Source organism: Colobus angolensis, unplaced genomic scaffold (assembly GCF_000951035.1).
Source record: "Colobus angolensis palliatus isolate OR3802 unplaced genomic scaffold, Cang.pa_1.0 Scaffold279, whole genome shotgun sequence".
NCBI lineage: Eukaryota > Metazoa > Chordata > Mammalia > Primates > Cercopithecidae > Colobus > Colobus angolensis.
The window spans coordinates 3,171,943-3,193,404 of record NW_012116032.1 but is presented as its reverse complement, the minus strand read 5'-3'; the positions used below and the strand labels follow the sequence as shown (position 1 = coordinate 3,193,404).

Here is a 21,462-nt window from a genome sequence, read left to right as displayed (position 1 = left end):
ATAAAAGAATGAATGTTTGTGAAATGCTTCAGTTTAAGGAGATATGATTACCGCTGTTTTCAAGACCAAATTAAACCATTTTAATCATATTTATTTTATTATGTACCTCCTCCATAAGTAAATTTGCAAAATAATATTTAAATAATTCACGTAGCCTCAAGTAGCAGGGTTCTCAATACTTCTTATTCTGGACTTCCAGGGTAGAAAAATATTAACTACACTACATTATGGTTAGTAAGTTTCAATGGCAGAAAGTAATATGTAAAATATCCTAGTATACATATTCCTAAACAAAGACAATCTGGGCCTATCATAAAAAAGTAAACTTTTTTTAAGGGCTGCTTCAGTTTCTCAGTTTTTCCAGAAGACTTAACTGTCTGAAATTAAGACACCCTCCTAAAGATCTCATACACAAATTTTTCTATAACAAATACATTAAAACCTTTTATATAGAGGCCACCCTTCTGGAAACCTAAACATTTCAGTTCTCAGTCCAAACCACAAAAAAAGCACGTGAACAGAAAGTATCTGTCACAAAGTCTACAGGATTTATACTCAGGCAATCGCCCACATCATTTAATGGAAAACAAAAGACAACAGATAATATAGCAGCAGGGCCCGCTCACGGTCTGACAGCAGCAGAAAGTGATAGCCGATAACAGAAAGAGGACCGAGAAAAAAAAAACATAAAAAGAAGAATGGTACTTCTGTCCCCATTCTAGTATTTCAACCCAGCAGGCTGAGACCATTTACTATAAACAAAAACAGCTCTATACACCTCAGCGAATAGCACTATTCAATTTTTTATGAATTCATAAAGACAACCCAAAAAGAAAGAATAACTTGCATCCAATATTCTCCAAGGGAACAAGGAAGACAGTAAGATTTAGAAATTGCTTGTGGGTTACAATGGCTCATTTTTTTTTTTTAAGTTTCAGTAATTAATGGTGTGAAGAGTCAGCTACCTAGAAAATGTACTTATGTAAATAAGTACCATTGCAGATGATGTCAAATAAATGGGATACCTTGCATAAATAATCAAAAGTTCTCACTCTCCAAGTGTATCTTGGAAATTCCCAGGTGTATGTTGGAAAATCCTAGCATGAATTAAAAAGCAACAAATTGATATTATTTGATAAACAGGAGCATGATTTTAAAAAGGATTTGAGGATTGAAGGTGGGATTTTCAGCAATGTTTAAACGGTAATGAAACTGACAGGTGTTCATAAAGTGCAATAAAATGTTTTAATTTAAATTATTGGGAAATGTAAACTGTCAAAATATTTAAACAAAAAGTAGTTTTTATTTAAAAAAAATTGTGATAAGCATCTTTATTTACTACATTGGTTTATTTATTCTAAGATGCGTACCAAGCTTAAATACAACAGGCACAGTCCTCTGGAAATCTTAGATTTAAAAAGAGTTTGAATCTGTATAGTAGTATTACCTGGAAAAAGTCAGAAGTATAGTTTCGGCTCAGTTATGCCCAACCTCCTAATAGAGAATCAAGCTTTTCCTAAATATCGGGGCACTATGATTTACTGTAGTTTATAAAGACTCATATAATACTAAGCCACACACCACTAGATGTCAACTTAACCTTGTAGGCGGCAGGCAAATCATACAGTACTAGAGTGTTTTTATCTGGCATTATCTAGAATAGTTGCTGAACACAGACACATTCCTAAAGCAAAACCTCAAAACACCAAGAGATAGTTTCTATACGAGAAAACTAAGCTGGCTAAGATTTAATTCAATTAACACAAACTTCTGGTCTCCTTTACTATATAATATTGAGATGCATGACCCTTTAATTTTAAAATCTCCTGGGGACAAAGTTTGGTTACTCTTAACACTATTAAAATATTGGTTAAAGATAACTATTGGGTACTGGGCTTAATAACTGAGTGATGAAATAATATGTACAACAAACCCCCGTGACATGTGTTTACCTATGTAACAACCCTTCACATGTACCCCAAAACCTAAAATAAAAGTTTTTTTAAAATAACATAAAAAAAGACACTGTCTATCCTTCCTCCAAATTTTTTTCTGGGGATACGTCAGAAGCACGCCAATTCTGAATGAATATAGACGTTTTTGAACATGAAATTATCAGAAATTATAACAACAATTTGGCATTTAGCCAAACTGCTAACATTCACGATACTGATCCTGAAAAACTGGTAGTACAAGGTGACAGCCTGAGGGGACTGAAGATTTTTGGAGTATTTGGAGTAGTGTGGGTTTTTTTCTAATTTTTACCAATAGGACCCACCAGAAATAAAAGACTCTATCGTCACTGTTAACACTGGCTCATAATAAAGGTGATTCTCCAGAGCACGCCTGGTTTGATACAGCCACCCACTCCTTCCCTTGGCGACATTCTCCGCTGAGAACGCCTAGTTAGCGCAATCCAGCCATTCACATTAGCTCTCAGGACGCTCTCAGAAGTTCTCTACCTTCTCTCCTCTCCCCGCCTAGATGCTGAAAGGTGATGGGAACTCGCGGTACAGGTACAGAGGCTATTCCTTTCCTAAGGAAGTGCTGCACAATGGCACGTTTACCGTACTCAATTTTATAAATCCTCAATTAAACCAGCGAGTTTGCATATAGAGAGTGGGTACCCCGCCCGCCTCCTCGGATTGTCCTTTTGCCCCGACGCACTGCATCTACTTGCACTCTCCGATGCGGTTTGCCTCCTTCAAATCCAAAACACACACCCCAAGCTCCTTCGCCGCTCCTCCAGTCCGTGGAAGGCGCCCTTCTTTTTGCCAGCAGCGCGTCCTTCTCTCCCCGCCCGCAGGCGCTCACCTCTTCTCTAATCCCGGGGGCCCACACAGGCTTCTCTAATACAAGGGCACCCCGTACCATTCCCAGATCGGCGCGGGGACCCGTGAAACCCTGTCACCACTGTACACTGTCCATTGTCGAGGGTCGCGAGGGCACGCGGAAACGGCGGGCCCCGAAAGGTCTCAGCGAGCTTGTACAGCCCTGAGACATTCACCACCCCCAACACATCCCGCTCTTGTTTCCTCCTTAGGGGGACGAGTAAGGGGGAGTTGAAGAGGTCCAGAAGCTCCTCCTGGTCCCCCATCTCCATCCCTGCCGTGGCAGCTGGCTCCGGCCTCTGGGCGCCGTGGTGCCCATCCCTTCAGGGGTCAAGTACAAGGCCCTCGGCCGAATCGCCTCCCTGTTATATCCTCCCTCTGCCTTGAGCGCACGTACGCGAGAGAAGCCCTCAAACGGATGCCATATGGGAGAAACAGGATTGCTGGCGCTATCAGGGGCCAGCTTAAAAAGATCTCCTTCACATCCCCTCAACCCCTAGCCTTTCTCCCTACCCAGCCAGCTCCCACTATCCACTCCTAACTTCCTCAGCCCAACCCCATCTGTGCTTTCTAATTCCTACCCCCCCGCCCCTGGAGAGCAGCCATTCGCCCGGCACTCACCTCAGGGAGCAAACAACGCCCCTCTCCTCCACCCAGCCCGCCCCTCTTCCGCCCGCTGGAACGGCGTGTTCCCTCCGCTCACCTCGTGTCTTGGCTGCCCCGCGCGAGTTTGAGTGTGTCTCTGCCGCGTAATTGTATCCGGGACAGAAGAAGGGACCCGTGTTTGTGCGCTGAATCAGGTGTCGCCGTCTTCGGTGGTTCGGGGGCGTAAGGGAGGCTTCAGAGTTAGCGTGTTCACTAAGGAGGGCTCTCTGGGTTCACAGTTGATAGCAATGCTTTAACCGTGTCCTCCCTCGGGTCCGCAGCGCGCCTGCTCCTCCACAGCTCCCCGCGGGCGGCCAGGCCCCCCGCCCCCCAGCCGCGCCCCGCCCTACGCGCGGCGAGCAGAGCTGAAGCGCGCCGCTGTCCTTCCGCACTTGGCTCAGCGGGGCACGACACGGGCCGCCACGCGCTCAGCCTAGCATCACTCGCCTCGGACTGCGAGCGCCTCCAGCTCCCCCGGCTGGGGCATGGATGCAGATGCCCCTTAGTACCACGCGCTCGCAGGCTGGGCGAGGGGCAGAGCGCTGGGATCCGGCCAGTCGCCCGCTGAGCGCAGTTGGCTTGCAGGCTGGGACTTTTAGCTAGCCCACTGGGCGCTCGAGTTGCAGACTCTGATACCGGCACGTGGCCCCGCCCACTGTTCTCTCTCTGCGAGGCGTGTCCCGCGCCCTTTCTGCCACCACCCACGTAGTCCCTGTGCCCGCCTTTTATCATCAAGGCAGTTCAGTGAGCTCTGCGAGTTGATATCGCGCGTTTTCTCACCTTCCTACCTTTCCTGCCTCACTCCTGCTGAATCTATTCAAAAGTTATACTTAGGCAAGTGGATGGGGGAGTGTGGAAAATTAAGATGGTGATGCTTAGGTGAGCAGGTACCTGCACTGCCACCAACCCAGGCTTCAATTCTGGCTCTCTTGAAGCGGAAAGCCTTAAAAAACGGGAGTTTGGGGATACCGAAAAAAAGTAAATAGGGTTGCTGGACTGAATAACATCCCTCCTCTCAGGCTCCTGCTAAAAGGGCCATTCATGCTTCGCCTGGCTGAGCCTGTGGCGACTTTATTCTGACGAATCTGCCTTTGCCAGAGGCATAACCTTGCCAAGTTGGCGTCTTGTCCAGCAAGCAACTGTGCCCAAGCCTTGCTGGAGCAGCCTCTTTGTGGCGCCTCAGACCTTTGAGCGCCTTTGAGCGCCTGAGGTAGATTGTGAGTTTCATGAAAACCGAGAAAGTCTATGATTGTGAGTTTCATGAAAACCGAGAGTGTGCGTGTGTGAGATATTATATATAATATATATAATATATTATATATAACGTTATATATAACATGAACTGAATTGTTTATTGTTTATGTTTCATGTCGAGCATAAATTCCAGAAGCTAAGATGCTGCCACAGCACACAAACGTTATGTGTTTAAACGTTGGAAATCAAAAATGCCATGTCAGGTCGTTCTTTCCTTGTTCAAAAGTGAGATTCAGAAATAGATTGGGATTTTCTGTCCTTAGATAAGAAAACGGAAATTATATTTTACCGTATATGTTATCAGTTAATGATAAATAAAAAAACATATACACTGCTGTTATTATAAAATCCATATGCTCAAGAATGTTCACTGATGGAGAGATCTTCAAATGCCATTTCAAAAAAGATAATGCACTTTTCTTCTTTGCAGATTAGAAATTTGAACATATTCCCTGTGCAAAATGCAGGGAATATTTTCACAGCCTTTGTACCTGATCTAAGGAGATTACCATATTCTCTATTTATTTCTTATTTAAATTGCACTAGAAAACCTAAAGTAAATGAAATGTAACATAATAAAGAAAAGAGAATTTAGACATTTACTTTAAAAGCTTTATTTCTCAAGGGTCAAGCTTCAGTTTCAAGCTACTGTTTTGATGATACATATGTAAATTCTTGGTTAAAACTTGATCATTAGCAATTAAAACAACTTTTTTCTTTTATTTTACAAAAATCTTTAAAATTGTTTTGCCACATCCTTGTCCTTAAAATGGTGTTAACTGATCATTGTGTAAGGTTTTTGTCAGATTTTTGGATAGAAAAGGAGTATATATTATGTGTAGATATGTCCATGTTTATTGTTTCTCTGATCTATCTGTTGTCCACATTAAATAATGATTATTGAATTTCTCACAGCTGTACACAGTAAGGGGGTTCCATAAGGTAAAACAAGTGTAGTCAATCATCGTATGAATAGTTGAAATACACTTTTGGATTTGAAATGATAAAAGCAAGAAATCAGTGAGGTTCACTTCACCGCCCCACCCCACTTTTCCTTTTTTTAATGCTCCCACCTTTAATTGTTAACATTATTGATTAAGTGGTTGAATAAATGAATAATGGAAATATTTACTACTTCTCTTTAAGGAAGGCTGCATATTTTTCATATTTAATGCATCCTTCAAGTTCCCATACAGATTAAACAAGATTCTCCCTGTCATCTTTAGTTTATAGAATGTTGAATGGGACAGCATAGGCTGTAGTGAGAAAGTTTCAGCCAATGTGGAGTATGCTATTAAAATTCTCTCATTTGTTTTTTTTTTTTCCAGAAATACTTGTTGTAATTATTCACCGCATATAACTTTATTGGAAAATATAAACAACCATATGTGAGATATTATATAAGCTTTGTAATCATTCACTATTAACTCTGGGTCAGACTCCCTAGAATTTGAAGAAGGAATTAATAAAATCAACTATAACCTAATAGTAGTAGTAATAGAAATTTTAAAATCCTCTTAAAGTTGCTGCAAAGTGTGACCACCCCCTCTTACACTCAAGTTAAAGGAGACTATTAACAGCCTGTCTTGTCTCTGTGGACAGTGGACCTAAACTATACTCCCCAACTCCAAATTCCTCAAGTTTATTATAGGCCAGCGAGCTCCTGCACGGCTGCAGAGTTATAAGACCGATAAATTTAGGTTGCAAGATATGTTTTTCTCAAGATATAACAAAAGTTGTAATGCTTGATTAACTGCCTTTGTTTCTCGCTTTTGTAACTTGCTTCCTGCCTCACGTAGTTCCCGTCTTAAGATGTTTAAAAGTAAGAAAAACCCTTTGCTCGGAGCTCAGACTTTCTGGACATATGTCCAGCTGGGCCAGTGATCACCTTAACAGACTCTCCTGAACCTTTTTCAGTCTCTCCAGTCTTTGATTGTCTGTAACATTTCTGGGAGCTCGTCTGGGATTGGAGATGGCAGCTTTTCTCTCCTTTGCCTGTGGACTAGAGCCCCAGGACACAGGAAATCTGGGGTCCTTCGTGCCACCACGAGAGTTTCAGCCTGGAAAGAGAACTGCCCTCCCACATTCTGGGGCCTTCCCCCGACAGCACAAATGGAACCGGTGGAAAGGGTTGCAGGACAGTCACAGGAGCAGTGCACAGACATCTGAACCACGGTAAGGTTTGGGTCCTAATGCAAGACCTGTCCCATAAGGACAGAAGGGGAGCTTGATCACCTCCCAGGGCATGATGACTAGTCTGACCCAAGGGGATTGGGACAATGGGAGAGTCCCATGATTCAGACGAAACTCATACCCTAACCGACATCAGATGAGGGTGGGACTCGCAAGTTGGTCAGAAAGGAAAACCATTCCAGGGACAGGGGAGGTGTGTGAAAATGTGTGAAAGAGACACTCGGGAGAGACCAACACAGGGCATGATGTGGGGAGGCACAGATCTCCTAGCGTGGACTGTGTGCTCTGAGACAAGGGTGGAAAAACCAGACCTAGAACACTGTATACAGCCCATAGAACCAGCTCTGGCTGCAGTTAGCTGTAACAGGAATTAAGGCACTTTCCTGGCTAAGCAGCATCCGAACCTCCCATAATAGGACCCAGTCTGGTGGATCCAAGAGTGAAAGTGAGAGTGAAGGCATGCCATGAGGGAGGAAATGGGAGGAAAAGCATCAAAGCCTACTCCACTGGAGTGCATACTGAAAAACTTTTAAAAAGGTTTTAATGGTGATTACAGGATTAAGCTAACTCCACAGAAACCAAGAACCCTTTGTGAGATAAACCAGCTGTCTTTTAATGTAGGGTGGCCAACCGAGGGGACAATAGACAAGGAGATAATTGGCCGAGTGTTTCAGGTGGTCACCGGGCTTGGAGAACAGCTCAGGCGCCCAGATCAGTTCCTGTATATAGACTCCTGGCTAAATGTAATTCAGACCCACCCTCAGTGGCTGCAGACCTGCTTTGAGGCCTACTGTAAGACTCTAGTGGCCTGGACAAAACCAGGAACCACAGAAAAAGACTGCAAGGCATCAGAAAAAGAAAAGGAGTCACAGGAAAAGCAGAAAAAACCTGTCCTACAGGCCCCACCTGAAGAGTTAGCAAGTCCACCCCCCATGCACCAATTTATCCATCCCTGGCAAGGCTTAGACAGGAGGCTGCCCCAGCTGCCTCCAGAGGCTCAGACTCAGAAGAAAGCATCCCTCAGGCAGCACCACACAGAGAGAAGTCAGAGCCATTGCCTGAAAAGCCAAAGGAGGAATTCCAGGGGGATGAGGTTGGCCGCCTCAGGTCGAGTCGTGCCCGAGCAATGCAGATGCCCCTCTGAGAAACATGGGGACACATTTATTTGAATGCACAGAATAAAGTCTAAGGGGGAGAATGGCGCTTCATTTATCAGCCCTTCTCTACTACTGATCTCTGAAATTGGAGACAACATACTCCCTCCTATACAGAAAAGCCTCAGACTCTTATAGATCTAATGCAGCCCATTTTCCTAACTCACAATCCTACCTGGGCTGATTGCAAACAACTCTGTCATTATTTAATATGGTAGAGCACCGAAGAGTTATACAAGCCACTTTCCAGAGGCTAGAGAACAATGCGCCTGCAGGCACAGGAGATATCAAGCAGTATGCCCAACGAGTACTCCTGATAGAGGCTGACCCAGGCTGAGACCCTAACCAGGCTCAAGGGCTACAAAGTTTGCAGCGGTATTGAGAGGCACTCCTAAATGGAATAAAGGTTGGAAGGAAAAAGGCCACCAATATCAGAAAGGTCTGAGGTCAGCCAGAGGCCAGATGAAAGTCCCAGTGAATTTTACAAGAGACTCTGCCAGGCTTACCGGCTTTATTTGCCATTTGACCCTGAGGCTGCTGAAAAACAGTACATGGTAAATATGGCATTTGTAGGGCAGGCCCAGGGAAATACTAGGCATAAATTGCAGAAATTAGAAGCTCCACAGGCGTGAGTGCTACTCACTTATTAAACTGGCTACGAAGGTGTACATTAACCAAGATCAGGAGGCAAAGAAGGAAGCTAATTGGAAGCTTAAGTAAAGGCAGATTTGCTAGCAGCAGCCCGCACAGGAAGGGATACTTACTTTGCAAGGAGGTGTGGGTGCATTCGTGATAAAGGCCAGTCTGGACAGGGATATAAGAGCTGGCCGAGGCTAGAAAAAGATTAATGTGCATGGTGCAAAAGGAAAGGACTCTGAAAGGATGAATGTAAGGAGAATAAGGAAAATGGTCAGGACCATAGTATAAGAAAGCCACCGGCCAAGAGCTACTGCACCTGGGAAAAACCCAAAACCTTCTGGGCCTGCTGTGGACGGCAGGATATAAAGTGTCAGGAAAAAAGGCTCAAATCTGCTTTAAAAGTGTCCAGTATTTAGGCTTCTGTATAAGCCAAAGGAAAAGATGGCTCAGTGGTGAATGAAAGCAGGCTGTTTGTGCGCTTCCTACTCCAACCGCCCTGCGCCAGATAAGAAAGTTCCTAGAGGCAGCAGGGTTCTTCTGCATTTGGACCCTAAATTTCTTGCTCATGGCTAAGCCATTATATGAAGCCACAAAGAAGGGCAAAAGGAACCTCTCCTATGGGGAAAAGAGCAGGACATGGCCTTCAAAGAAATCAAGAAGACTTTGATCCAGGCCCCAGCATTAGGATTGCCAGACATGGCAAAGCCTTTTTACCTGTATGTTCGTGAAAGTAAAGGAATCTTGGTACAAATACTAGGGTCATGGCATTGGCACATGGCTTATTATTCCAATTAACTAGACTTGGTGGCTATGGGATGGCCACCCTGTTTCAAGGCATTGGCAGCCACTGCCCTGTTAGCAGAAGGTGCAAACAAGCTCAAATTAGGACAAAGGTTGATAATTCGGGTGCCCCAAACGGTCATCACCCCGATGGAGCAGAGGGGACATTGCTGGTTTTTCTAATCCTAGGATGTTAAGATATCAAGGGCTTTTGTGTGAAAGCCCGTGCATAACCTTGGATATTGTGAATACTCTGAATCCAGCCACACTGCTGCCAATAGAATGGGTAGAGCATGGAAAGTCCCCGTTGTTTGGCTCAGGGTATGACAGTTGTGTGGAAATAGTGGATGAGGTTTTCTCAAGCTGAAAAGACTTAAATGACCAGCCCTTGAAAGAACAGAAAACCAAACACCGCATGTTCTCACTCATAGGTGGGAACTGAACAATGAGATCACTTGGACTCGGGAAGGGGGACATCACACACCGGGGCCTATCATGGGCCACGGGGGGGGGGGGCGGAGGGATTGCATTGGGAGTTATGCCTGATATAAATGATGAGTTGATGGGTGCTGACTAGTTGATGGGTGCAGCACACCAACATGGCACAAGTATACATATGTAACAAACCTGCACATTATGCACATGTACCTAGAACTTAAAGTATAATAATAATAAAAAAATAAATAAATAAATAAATAAAGACCCAGATGTCAAATACTTTACTGCTGGGAGCAGCTTCGTATCTGAAAGTGTCAGACGGGCTGGATATGCAGTGGTAACACTGAACTCAGTATCTGAAGCCCACCCTCTGACAGTCGGAACTTTGACCCAAATTGCTGAGCTAATAACTCTCACTAGAGCATTGCTCTTAGCAAAAGGACAATCAGTAAACATCTATACTGACTCAAGATATGTTTTTGCTACTTTGCATGCCCATGGAGCCATATATAAAGAAAGAGGGTCATTAACTACTGAAGGAAAGGAAATGAAAAATCAAAAGGAAATAGAGCAGCTCTTAGAAACCGTACGGGCTCCAAAAGAAGGTAGGAGTCATCTATTGTAAAGGGCATCAGACAGAAGAAGGTGATAAGGCTAGAGGAAACAGAAAGATGGACAGAGAAGCCAAAAGAGCTGCAATGACAGAGGTAACTAAGAAAGAAGAGGAAACCCTTACCATGCCTTTACTGGAGCTTCCCCTTATAGAACCCCCAACTACTCCTCTACTGAAAAAGTTTGGTTTGAGCAGCAGAGTGGAAGTTAGTGACTTGAGCAGGAGGGTGGAAGTTACCAGAAAGGAGGTTGGTGGAAGTTCTCCGATGGGAGACTAGCCATCCCAGAAACAATAGATGCCCCCTGCCCCACCCCAGTTCTTAAAGCAGCTTCATCAAGGATCGCATACGGGGAAAATTGCATTAGAGACTCTTGTAGGATGGCATTTCTATGTCTAATTGGCCATCACTCGAACCATTTGTGAGCCACTGCAGGGGCCAACACAGCCCCCAGGCATTCAAGAAACTGAAGCTACACCTTGTGAAAACCTGCTTGTGGACTTTATCGGGCTGCCTGGAGCTGGAGGCTACTGGTACATGCTAATGTTTGTCTGCACTTTCTCAGGGTGGGTTGAGGCATTTCCCACCAGGACAGAGAAAGCTCGGGAAGTAACCAGGATCTTACTAAAGGATATTATTCCTAGATTTGGACTACGTCTAACTTTAGAATCTGACAATGGTCCAGGATTTGTGGCAGAAAATAGTACAACAGCTAATGCAGATGTTAAAAATCAAATGGAAACTGCATACAGCTTATCGCCCACAGAGTTCTGGAAAAGTTGAAAAAATGAACCGGACATTCAAACAGCTGTTAAAGAAGTTTTGCCAAGAAACTTATCTAAGGTGGGATCAGGTGCTGCCCATGGTCCTTCTCTGAGTCAGGTGCATCCCTGCTAAACTAACTGGGTATTCACCCTATGAGATAGTGTTTGGCCAACCACCCGCAATCATAACTCAGATAAAAGGTGATTAGAGCGAGACTCTGTCTCAAAAAAAAAAAGAAAAGAAAAGAAAAAAAGAAATTGAGGAATTAACCATAAGAAGGAAAATGCAAGCCTTAGGTGATGCCATGCAGGAAATACAAGGGTAGGTAAGAAAAAGAATACCTGCCTGTTAGCCTCACAGATGCAGTACATCCCTTCCAACCTGAAGATTGTGTCTAGGTCAAATGATGAAACCTAACCACTTTAGGGCCTTTATGGGATAGTCCCCATTTTGTGATCTTGTCTACCACCACTGCTGTTAAAGTTGCAGATATCACACCTTGGGTTCATCATAGCCAGCTGAAACCAGCAGCAGCCACTGCCCAGGACCAGTGGACCAGTCAACAAAATCCAGACCACCCAACACGGCTGATTTGGTAGTGAAACCAAGCCGCTAACAAGGTCAGCTGCCCTGCTCCAATCACACCAGAAGCTGGTTGGTCCACGCACAACTGAAGCTTGAGAAAACATCAAGCCCTGCTCTAGTCACACAACCAGAAGCTGAGTAGTCTACTCACAGCCAAAGCCTGAGGAAGTCAATGATAGATAAGTAAATGTGGATTGAATTTACATACATAGTTATACTCCTACTTGTACTGATTATTTTGCTGTCATGTTATCTTTGCAAATACTGCCAAGCTTGTTGCCCAGAAGGGTGCCCATGCATAGTATAAGTTTAATCATATTAGTAATACTGAAGCCACTGACACTTTCACCTATGGTTATAAAAGGGGAGCAGGATGACTGTCATCACTGTATAATAGAAGCCTGGTCCAGAAAAGGTGTAGTGTTCTGACAAGACCAAGTTCTTCTAATACTTTGCCTTTTATTATAGTAAGTAACCTCGTATTTCTTTAAAATAGTTCTTACATTCATTTTATTCATCTCACTAGCTGTACTGTATTCATCCGTCCAGCAAATGTTTGTTAAACACACAATTTATGCTCAATTTTAATAAACACTGTAGAGAATTTGCTCCCTTAACCCCCAACAAAAATTATTTCATTGATTCTGCCCTTAACAAGCTGGGGAAAGAAGTATCTTACAAACATTTTGAAAAAAATATATAAGTATATAATCATACTGTAATTAAATGTAATCAACTGTCAAACATGTAATAAAAACAAGTAGTGAGAAAGAAGAGAAGGTGAGATTAATATTAGCTAGACTTGTTAGACAAAGGATATTGGGAAAGATTGTACTTGACCAGGGCATGAAGAACAGGTAGGTTTTTTAGTTCTTCAAGAACTAAAGGGTATTTTGTCTGAGAATAAAATAATGTATTAGTAATACTTGTTGGACAATTTTATAAATCAAGTGAATAAACCTACTACCATAAAATACATAATATTACAATTTTAAAAGTACCTTCTATATATTAAACCTGAAATATATTGCTTTGTTAAATTTTACTTTTCATACTGTTTCAATCCAAATGAATAAACAGTTGAGTACCTATAGGTGTAGGCCCTGCTAGATAGTCTAGCCACAAATATGAATGTGTCATGATCCTCTGATCCCCAAGGAACTCAGCATTGTGAGAAATAAGGGTAAATATATTATACATGTAAAAATAGAAGATGATGAAAGCTTGGAAGTAATACAGAGGAAGTAAGATAATTGTGTGAGAAAGTTTCAGAAGACTTCACAAATAATTGACACTGGAACAGTGTTTTGAAAGATGAATAAAAGTTCTATAAGTCAAAAAAAGAAGGAAAATTCAATTAGAGGGAATAATTTAGTTATTACATTTCCCACTCTAGTGAACTTCATCCATTTTTGTCCATAGTTACCTTAATATATTTTGACTCAAACATTTTCTGATAAAATTACTTACATTGATTCTTTTTCTCATTTTCAAGTGGAAATAGTAGAGACATTACCTGCTGACAAAATAATATATGAATGAAAGAGTAGACCATAAGATTGATAGATACATATATTATAATACATGTATACATCTTTTTGTGGAAGAAGAATGCAGAAATGGGAATAGGTTTTGTTTTGTTTGGTTGTTTTTTTCCAATTTTTATTTTAGATTCAGGAGGTACATGTACAATTTTCTCACATGGGGATATTGTGTGATGCTGAGGTTTAGGGTATGATGATGTTGGTAGTTTGATAGGAATAGCATTGAATCTGCAAATTGCTTTAGGTAGTATGGCCATTTTAATGGTATCAATTTTTCCAATCCATGAGCATGGAATGTTTATCCATTTGCGTGTGTCATTTATAATTTCTTTTAGCAGTGTTGTGTGGTTCTCTTTTCACCTCCTTGGTTAGATATATTCCAGATATTTTATTCTGTGTGTTTGTGTCTATTGTATGTAGGATTGCATTATTGGTTTGGCTCTAAGCTTGAATGTCAGTGGTGTAGAGACATGCTACTGATTTTTGTACAGTGATTTTGTATCCTGAAAATTTACTGAAGTCAGGAATATGTTTAAAATGAAGACTTCTTGAAAAAGAATACTAGAGAAAAAAGAGTATGCTCAAAGCTCTGCATGAGTTTTAGGCATTTTATAGTAAATGCAACGTGTTTTAAAAAGTTTTTGTGTGTTCAGATATTAAACTACTTGCAAGAATATACTTTTGTAATGTCATGATTAATGAATACTTCAAAAGTAATATACAAATTTTTCTTTAATACTTTCAAAAATAATACCCCCTAAAATAAATTATTAATGGTACAGTTTTACATCAAATGACCCTGTAATGTAGACCGTGTAAAGTAGAATAGAGCAGAATGGATTTAAATTCAATCATAGGAATATGAGTAGCTGTACATTCCAACACCCCTTTGCTAACAGATCCAACTATTTGAATATATTGTGATGGGGCACCTTATAACTCTGACAACATCATTGACTTCACAAACCAGCTCTACTCTTTGAGCTCTTTAAATGTGATTGTCTATTTTGGAGACCTGAGGAACATAGAGCATCTAAATGTACACAAAGATTCATTAGGTCTAATTTGATGCTGCTCTCCATAATAATAATGATAAAAATTATGTCTTCTGCATTGAATCCTAAATAGTGTTTTCCAGATGCAATTACTGTGTAATTTTAATTATAAAAATCCTTGAGGTAGGTACTGTTATTATCCCTGCTTAAGGTAAAGTAGCAGAGGGTTTAGGAATAAAACTTCTCTAAGATCACTGCTGGAAAGTTGCAAAACTGAGAACTGAATTGAGGTCTGTTTGAGTCAATGATCACACCCTGAGCTATACAGGCCATTAAGACTGGATCTCTCAGCACAGTATAAATCTTGGTGGGAGGAAAGGTTGAAGAGCATGAATCCAACCTGGCCTTCTGAGAAACCCTACAAATTTGAGAAGCACATAATCCCAGACTGCCTTGTTATGTCTCCCTTTTTACCCCAGAACAACTGCTTTATAAATAAGTCACAGTCCAAAAATGTCCATGATAATTAGGCCTTGATTTCCTATACATCCGGTTTTAATATTGTGCCGTATTTTGTTTTAATTCCCATTTCCTGCAGATTCTGGCTTACTATATTTATAAGAACACTAAACCTGATAGTGAACAGAATGAAGATCATGCACAAAGTCCATATGGTAACAAAATGTACCATCACATCTTCACCTTCTCTTTTTGCTCTTTCCTTCTTTCTTTCCATCATCTCTTATTTTCTTCCAAACTCCAGTTTCTTGCTTTCGTTTTTAACTATATACTTCAAATTTATAAGCCATACACCACAGCAAATTTTTATATGTGTTAATTTATTTCATTTCTGATAATTTGTTATATTTTGTTAGGCATTAAAAACTACATTAGAAAATGTTGATCCATGGATCAAATGTTGATAGAGAAGGATGGGAGGGGCAAAAAGGGATTTCTAGATCTTTGAAAATGATAGAGATGGCTGTATTGCCTGATAACTTCTAGACTCTCATTAAATATTTTATAAACTGTCTAAAGGAATATCCCATAAAAGATCAAACCAAAAAAGCTCATATTTTTAATAATTTTAATTACATGATTATAGACATCATGTAGAAATATAGATATCTATATGTCCTTCTAAAACAATATGTATTTTCATGATTAGAAAATAGCATCAGTGAAACTCTACTCTCTAGTTTAGTACCTAGTAGTTGAATCTTTTTAAACAATTTGAAAAACTTCATGATGAACTCTGGTGAGTTGTAGGAAATATATGGAAATAAAAAGTCTTTGTTATATAACCCTTAAACCTTTCAGGACTGGAAAGTTTGTTATGCTGGATTGTTAAATAGCCTATATTGAGTCTCTGATAATTCAAAACTGATCAAGATTTTAAAAGAGAATACTGCATGAAGTCAAAGTTAAGGCTATGCCCAAAACACAGCTTTCTTCCCTCTCATTTTGTGGGTGTTACTTACTATTATAGCCTCTCTGTGTTTGGGCTGTAATACCTCCTGAGAATAAAGAGCTTCATAATATAATACCTTAGTATCACCATAATTTATTTTATTTATGTAAATAAATTGCAAGCTCCAGGAAATACCGAGTAGTTCTAATATTGCAGCACTAGGTGAATGAGGTCACAATATCCTCTTTTTATTTTATAGATGCTAATCTTCACCCAGATTTTCTATTAATTGTCAACTTCTATGGCAGCTCTCAGTTCTGTTAAGCATAATTCAAAATTATAAAAACTTTCTGACCTATATCATATCCCCCCCCAAACCCGGTACCATGGTTTCTGTGCTTCCCAAAGCAAACAGTTTCTCACATAGTCAACTTACCCTTTTTTGTTTGCTTGTTCCGTGAGAGAGTTTCTCTCTCTGTTGCCCAGGCTGGAGGGCAGTGGCATGATCTCGGCTCACTGCAACCTCCACCTCCCGGGTTCAAGCAATTTTCCTGCCTCAGTCTCTCGAGTACTGGGATTACAGGCACCCGCCACCGTGCCTAGCTAGTTTTTGTATTTTTAGTAGAGACGAGATTTCACCATGTTAGCCAGGCTGTTCTCAAACTCCTGACCTCATGATCTACCTGCCTCAGCCTCCCAAAGGCTGAGATTACAGGCTGGAGCCACTGAGCCCGACCTAGTCAACCTAGTCTTATTGGAAAGTTCTGTGGTTTGAATGTGTCCCCCAAAAGTTCATGTGTTCAAAACCTAATCCATGGTGCAAAAATGTTAAGAGGTGGGGCCTAATAGGAGGTGATTGAGTCATGAGGGCAGAGCTTCTGTGGATGGATGGATTAATGTTGTTGTCTCAGGAGTGGGGGAGTTATAAAGTGAGTTTGGCTCCTGGTGTCTCTTTAGCATGTGCTTGCTTGCCCTTTTACCCTTCTGCCATGAGATAATGAAGCAAGGAGTCCTTCATCTGATGCAGCTTCCCAATCTTAGACTTCTCTTCCTCCAGAACTTTGAGCTAAGTAAATGTCTTTTCTTTCTAAATTACCCAGTCTTTGGTATTCTGTTATAGTAACAGAAAATGGACTAACGAAGGTTAAGGAAGACCTCAAAATCCACTATTATTTTTAGGGCAATACCCTCTGCTTTTTAGCATAAAAAACTGATCGTATTAGTTTTAAGAAAGAAGTAAGGAGCTTGCCCTGGCAGATTGGTATAAGCAATATTTTGCGGCCATGATTTCACTTAGTTATCTTAAAATAATGATGCTTAAGTAGTGACTTTCTCGGGTCAGGCTTTAGATCCCAGATGAAACTATTAAGTATATGTTTGTTTGTACATGTCAGTCCCAAGCCTGACCCTCCCTTGGTCCGCAAAGAAAGTAGTTTCTGTATCCATGAGAAACAATAAGCACTAAGGACTTTGCCCCTAGTGTTCAGACTTACTATGTTATCTGTGTTTATTTTACCTTATGATTGGAATCTCATTGTGAGTATCTCCATTACCTTGTTTTTCATTCATTGCCTCTCTTAGTTTCTGTAATAAAGAACTATGGCATAGTAAACAAACTGTCTAAAGGAATATTCCACATAAAAGGGCAAGCTAGGTAGAAAAAACCTGGCCAATAATAGTGTATTTCTGTTACATAAGAACATCAGTTTGCATATGTTTTTCCAAGGTGTAATCAGAATTTGAAGTTCTTACTGTAAACCAGATACAGACTACTTTTACAGATTGTTTTTTTAAATGTGAGGGCTACAGAATCTCCATCCTAATCTGATTGCACTGAATGATTGCTGACCTGCATCTTTCTAGGGTGAAGTTCCCAGGAGACAAGCGAAAGACCCTTGGTTATGGCCACTTCTAAGGTCCTTTTCTCTGCTACCTCCAAGTTGAGGAAGGAACATATACCCTGAAATTGTTCAAGAGCTACAGCAGGCTGCCCAGGAGTTCCAAGCCACAATCTCCAGCCAGCAGTCAAAGGGGACAGAAGCCCACAATTTCAGAGCATTGAGAGGGCACACAGCTGCAACTATGAGGAAAGAAAGGGGAGCCACACAACCAAGCAAGAGTCTACCAACAGACCAGTGTACCTAAGCTCCCCCTAATGGATCACATCCCAAAGCTCCAACTCCAAATATACCTCGCTAACATACCCCACTGTGAAACCAAAGACAACAAGTCAATGAGAGTCAAATAAAGACCCTACAAAAAGCATTGACTCTGTGAAAACATCCAGAAAAAAAAGACTATTGACTGTACTCAATCTATGCTTCAGTTAAAGGAACACCCACATGGAGAGGTGAGAAAGAACCAATGTAAGAACTCTAGTAATGCAAATGGCCAGAGTGTGGTATCACCTCCAAGCAACTGCACCAGTTCTCCAACAAGAGTTCTTAACTAGGCTGAGCTGGCTGAAATGAGAAAAATAGAATTCAGAATATGGATAGAAATGAAGATCAAAATTCAGGAGAACAGCAAAACTCAATCCAAGGAAACTAAGAATCACAATAAAATGATACAGGAGCTGAAGGACAAATTAGCCAATATAAAAAAGAACCTAATGAATCTGACAAAGCTGAAAAACACAATAAAAGTATTTCACAATGCAATCACAAGTATTAACTACAGAATAGACCAAGCTGAGGAAAGAATCTCAGAACGTGAAGACTGGTTCTCTGAAATAAGACCCTTAGGCAAAAATAAATAAGAATGAAGAGGAATGAGCAAAACCTCTGAGAATTATGGGATTATGTAAACAGACTAAATCTATGAATCACTGGCATTGTTGAAAGGGAGGGGAGAAAGCAAACAACTTGCAAAATATATTTTAGAATATCGTCTATGAAAAATTTTCCAAACTTGCTGGAGACGCCAACAGTCAAATTCAGGAAATACAGAGAACCCCTGCAAGATTCTACACAAGATCATCTCCAATATATGTAATTATCAGATTTTCCAAGGTTGAAATGAAAGAAAGAATGTTAAAGGCAGCTATAGAAAAAGGACAGGTCACTTACAAAGGGAACCACATCAGGCTAACGTTGACCTGTCAGCAGAAACCCTGCAAGCCAGAAAAGATTGGGGACCTACATTCAGCATTCTTAAATAAAATAATTTCTGACTAATAATTTTATATCCAGCCAAATTAAGCTTCCTAAGTGAAGGAGAAATAAGATCCTTTTCAGGTAAGCAAACATTCAAGGAGTTTGCTTTACAAGAGATTTTGGAAAGGACACTAAATATAGAAAGGAAAGATCACTACCAGCTAATACAAAAACATACTTAAATACACAGAACAGTGACACTATAAAGCAACCACACAAACCAGAATAACCAGCTAACAACACAATGATAGGATCGAATTTACACATATCTACACTAAGCTTGAATGTAAGTAGTCTAAATGCCCCAGTTAAAAGGCACAGCGTGGCAAGTTGGGTAAAAAAGCAAGACCCAATGGTACACTGTCTTCCAGAGATCCATCTCACATGTAATGACACCCATAGGCTCAAAGTAAAGTGATGGAGAGAAATCTACCAGCAAATCAAAAACAGAAAAAAAGCAGGAGTTGCAATCCTAATTTCAGACAAAACAAGAGTTTAAATGAACAAAGATCAATGAAAGCATTACATAATGGTAAAGGGATTAATTCAACAAGAAGACCTAACTATCCTAAATATATATGCACCTAACACAGGAGCAGCTAGATTCATAAAGGAAGTTCTTAGAGAGACGTAGACTACCACATAATAATAATGACAGATTTAAAGACCCCACTGACAGTATTAGACAGATCATCAAGCCAGAAAATTAACAAAGATGTTCAGAACCTGAACTCAACCTTGGAACAAATGGATCTGATAGACCTGTACAGAACTCTCCACCAAACAACAACAGAATGTACATTCGTCTTATTGCCTCTTGGCACATATTCTAAAATCTACCACATAATTGAACATAAAACAATCCTCAGCAAACGCAAAGGAACTGAAATGCAAATGTGTTGTGTGAATTACACTAAACACATTATAAGACCACAAAATAAAAATAGAAGTCAAGACTAGGAAAATTGCTCAAAACCATGCAATTACATCAAAATTAACAATATGCTCCTGAATAACTTTAGGATAAATAATGAAATTAAGGAAGAAATCAAGAAGTTATTTGAAACTAATGAGAATAAAGACCCAAGATACCAAAATCTCCAGGATATGGCTAAAGTAGTGCTAAGAGGGAAATTCATATTTCTAAATGCCCAAACAGTTAGAAAGATCTTTAATTAATAACCTAACATCACAACTGAAAGAATTAGAGAAGCAATAACATATCAACCTCAAATCCAGCAGAACACAAGAAATAAACAAAATCAGAGATAAACTGAGGGAAAAATGAGACATGAAAAACGGTTCTGAAGATCAATAAATCCAGGAGTTGATTTTCTGAAAAAATTAATAAGATAGGCTGCTAGCTAGACTAATAAAGAAGAGAGAAGATCCAAACAAACAGAATTAGAAATGATGAAGGGGATGTTAATACTGACCCCACAGAAATAAAAATAACCATCAAAAACTACTGTGAACACCTCTACGCACACAAAATAGAAAACCTAGAAGAGGTAGATAAATTCCTGGACTCATAAACCCTCCCAAGACTGATCCAGGAAAAAACAGATTCCCAGAACAGAACAATAATGAGCTCCATAATTGAATCAATAATAGCCTACCAACCAAAAGAAGCCCAGGACCAGAAGGATGCATAACCAAATTCTTCCAGACATACAAATAAGAGCTGGTACAATTTCTACTGAAACTATTCCAAAAAATTGAGGAGGAGGGACTCATGTGTAGCTTTATTCTATGAGACAAGTCTCATCCTAATACCAACACCTGTCAGAGATCCAGCAAAAAAAGAAAACTCTGTGCCAGTATCTTTGATGAACACTGATGCAAAAATTCTCAACAAAATATTCTCAAACCAAATCCAGCAGCACATCAAAAAGCTCATTCACCATAATCAAGTTGGTTGCATTCCCAGGATGCAAGGTTGGTTCAACATATGCAAATCAATAAATGTGATTCTTCATATAAACAGCTGAGGGTTTATGAGGCCAACATCATCCTGATACCAAAGCCTGGCAGAGATACAACAAAGAAAGAGAATTTTAGACCAATATCCTTGATGAACATCGATGCAAAAATCCTCAATAAAATACTGGCAAACCGAATCCAACAGCACATCAAAAAGCTTATCCACCATGATCAAGTGGGCTTCATCCCTGGGATGCAAGTCTGGCTCAACATATGCAAATCAATAAACGTAATCCAGCATAAACAGAACCAAAGACAAAAACCACATGATTATCTCAATAGATGCAGAAAAGGCGTTCGATAAAATTCAACAGCCCTTCATGCTAAAAACTCAATAAATTCGGTATTGATGAAGCGTGTCTCAAAATAATAGCTATTTGTGACAAACCAAACCACAGCCAATATCATACCGAATGGGCAAAAACTGGAAGCATTCCCTTTGAAAACTGGCACAAGACAAGGATGCCCTCTCTCACCAC

The 21,462-nt window shown here is 40.5% G+C and overlaps 1 protein-coding gene across 1 annotated transcript in view; it reads right to left on the bottom strand.

Annotated features, from left to right (window-relative positions):
• The window catches only part of UGT8 (UDP glycosyltransferase 8), an 88,238-nt gene extending 84,135 nt beyond the window's left edge, over window positions 1-4,103 (bottom strand). The window contains exon 1 of the mRNA XM_011948379.1: window positions 3,535-4,103. The gene's annotated coding sequence lies outside the window, so the exon portion shown is untranslated. The remainder of the gene's footprint in view (window positions 1-3,534) is intronic.
• Window positions 4,104-21,462: the final 17,359 nt, after the last annotated feature.